We start from the raw sequence: 3363 nt of genomic DNA, 5'->3' as shown, positions 1-3363 counted from the left end.
TGTTACAGCACATAGATCCTTTGTTGGGGTGCATGGGCTTCTCTCTAGTTGGGGCACATGGGCTCAGTAGTTGGAGTCTATAGGCTTGGTTGCCCTGGCACACATGGGTTCTTAATTCCCCAACCAGGGATGTCCCCTGCATTGGAAGGCAGATTCATAACCACTGGACCACCAGGAAAGTCCCCAGCTGCTGTTAATGAAGCTTTTGCCATATATATACAAACAGATCTTTGGGTGGGTGTGCCTGCCCTAGCCATTTATCAAGTCAATTATAGATAGAAGCCCTAAGTAAGATCAGTGAAGATAAGCCCTGGATTCGCTATTCCCAAGGATCCTATGAACAACACTCATGACTAGGGCCTCCCCATTGCCCTTACTGGTTTTCAGCAGATGAGTAGTTTAGAGCAGAAATAGTAACTTATGGACAACAACATCTCCCTCACCTTTTCTCTAAATAAATATTATCAATGATACTTTATAGGCTTCACATAGAGACTTGGATGAGATAAACTCTTAGATCTAGAGCAGAGTTCATAACTATTCTTTCTCTTTTCATTGCAGTATAATTTTTATACAATAACATGAACTGATCTTACATGTTCAAGTCAATGTATTTTTGACAAGTCTATATACCACCCTGAACAAGAATTAAACATTTTTATCACTGTCCCCACAATTTACCCTCATGGGCTTCCCTGGTGGCTCAGACGGTAAGGAATCTGCCTGCAATGCAGGAGACATGGGTTTGACCCCTGGGTCAGGAATATCCCCTGGAGAAGGAAACGGCAACCCACTTCAGTACTCTTGCCTGGAGAATTCCATGGACAGAGGAGCCTGGTGTGCTACAGGACCTGGGGTTGCAAAGAGCCAGACACGAATGAGCATAAAGCTAGGAGTTTACTTTCATGTCCCTTTCTAGTCAATTCTCTTACCAATATGGCCGAATTTTTTAAATTGTGAGAGTCCCCACATGTTCTTAGGGATGCCTTCTATTTTAGTTATCGTTTGAATTCTCACAACTTTCATCTGTTGGAAGTAAACTAATGAGAGACAATGCTTGCTGCATCATCTCAAAATCCATAACTATTCCGGGAGGTTGGAACTATTCCTCCTTTCATTTTACAGATGAGAAAACTGAAGCTTAATGAGATAAAGTCAGTTACCCAAAGATCAAAATGCTCTAAAGTGGCAGAGCTGGAATTTGAACTCAGATGGGTCGGATTATAGAACTTTTATTTTTTTTTTAAAGACACATTTATTCAGCATCATGATCAGACTATTACGTTTAGCATCAGCAGCACGGGTACAAAAAAACCCAACTAAAACACTTCGTTGGCATGATTTACACTTTCCACAGGAGAGAAATTAAAATAACCTGTTGTACAATTAGTCGCAAACACAGTCCTGGAGGTTTCTCATCCATACATGTGAATATTGTCTAAAACATATCTTTGTTGCAGCTAGGCCCCGCCACCACTGTGCCTGGCTGAGTTCTCAAGTCTGTTGTAACCTGTGGCTTCCTTGTCACTTGTCTGACTATCCTTTCTTCCTAAGCTTTGTTTCCTGGCAGTAATGAAAACCTTCTGTCGCTGCCGTAGCTACTGCTGGAACTGCCATAGCCACCTTGGTTTCATGGCTTGGCAAAGTACTGGCCTCCACCACCACAAGGGCCTGAACTTCTGCCTCCAAAGTCTCCTCCTGTCATGGGTCCAACATGTGAAGCTTGGCTATTGTAACTGCCAAAACCATTGTAGATTTTGCCACCTCCAAAATTGTTTCCGTCATCACCAAATCCATTATGGGGCTTCCCTGGTAGCTCAGCTGGTAAAGAATCTGCTTGCGGTGCAGGAGACCTGGGTACAATCCCTGGGTTGGGAAGATCCCCTGGAGAGGGGATAGGCTACCCACTCCAGTATTCATGGGCTTCCCTGGTGGCTCAGATGGTAAAGAATCTGCCTGCAGTGTGAGACCTGAGTTTGATCCCTGGATTGGAAAGATCCCCTGGAGGAGGGCATAGCAACCCACTCTAGTATTCTTGCCTGGAGAAACCCCATGGACAGAGGAGCCTGGGGGCTTGAAGAGTCGGACACAACTGAGCAACTAAGCATAGCACAAATCCATTATAGCTGTCCCCACTGCTTCCGTATCCGCCACCACCACAGCTGCCACCAAAGGCACCTTGACCACGGAAGTTTCCTCCTCGACCAAAGTTGTCATTCCCACCGAAATCACTAGCCATCATTCATTCACCAGCTAGTGAAGCCCTAACCATCTCTTGCTTAGCTTAGGCTTTCCTTACTTCACAGTTGTGGTCATTCACAGGGTAGTTGATAGTCTTGTCTACAGAGTCATGGTACCAAAGGCTACGAAAGCAAAATCTCTCTTTGCCACTGCTTTGGTCAGTCATGATTTCAAACACTTCAGTTTCCCTATACTGTTCAAAATAACCTCTCAAGTGATATTCCTCAGTGTCTTCTTTAGTGCCACCCATAAAAATCTGTTTTTCACTGTTAAGTGGGCACTAGATCTTTGAGAATCTTCTCCTGAGACGGCTCTCTTGGGCTCCACAACTCCTCCATCGCCTTGCGTGGCCTTGCCTTCCTGGCCGCATCCACCTCTTCCACAAGGCATGTGTGACAAACCTGAAACCTCTGGAGTCCTTGGTGTTTGGAGCCCTCATTACCATACAGTCTGTGAGTGTTCCCCGTTGCTCAGAATGGCTCCTCAGACTCTCCTCAGTTGTTTCAAAGCTCAAAAGTCTGACGAAGAGCTTCCGCAGCTGTTTGGTTTCTTTGGGAGACTCCGAGTTAGACAATCATGCAACGGTGAGGGTGGGTGGAGACTTTAGTGATGCTTACTGGGCAGTGTCCATGGGCAGAAAGCCTGGAACTTGACTTTTAAATCACTATACTAAAGAGCAGGTATATCTTGAGGTTTGGCTCATGACTGCAATTGTCCTGGGTCTGAATTTGGGGCATTATGACATCTGCTATAGATAGCATTAGTCACTCAGTTGTGTCTGACTCTGTGACTCCATGGACTATAGACGGCCAGGCTCCTCCATTCATTAAATTCTTCAGGTAAGAATACTGGAGTGGGTTGCCATTCCCTTCTCAAGGGGATCTTCCCAACCCAGGGATTGAACCTGGGTCTCCTGCATTGCAGGCAGATGATTTACCATCTGAGTTACATCTGAGCTACACAGCCTTATGATGACAAAAGGAAAAAGAATAAGTTGGTTGACTTAATACTATCATACAGTATAACTTCCATGTCCTTTATAGTATCTTCACAAGCCTTGTTACCCTTTCATTAGCTTATGCCTGCAAGATTTCTATCAATTGATGGTTAAGAATCATGATG

The 3363-nt window shown here is 44.8% G+C and overlaps 1 pseudogene; it reads right to left on the bottom strand.

Annotated features, from left to right (window-relative positions):
- Positions 1–1549: 1549 nt before the first annotated feature.
- On the bottom strand, positions 1550–2815 carry LOC120857996 (annotated as a pseudogene).
- Between the last annotated feature and the right edge of the window lie 548 nt (positions 2816–3363).

Source organism: Oryx dammah, unplaced genomic scaffold (genome assembly GCF_014754425.2).
Source record: "Oryx dammah isolate SB20612 unplaced genomic scaffold, SCBI_Odam_1.1 HiC_scaffold_29, whole genome shotgun sequence".
In the NCBI taxonomy this organism is placed as follows: domain Eukaryota; kingdom Metazoa; phylum Chordata; class Mammalia; order Artiodactyla; family Bovidae; genus Oryx; species Oryx dammah.
This window is presented reverse-complemented; position numbering and strand designations above follow the sequence as displayed.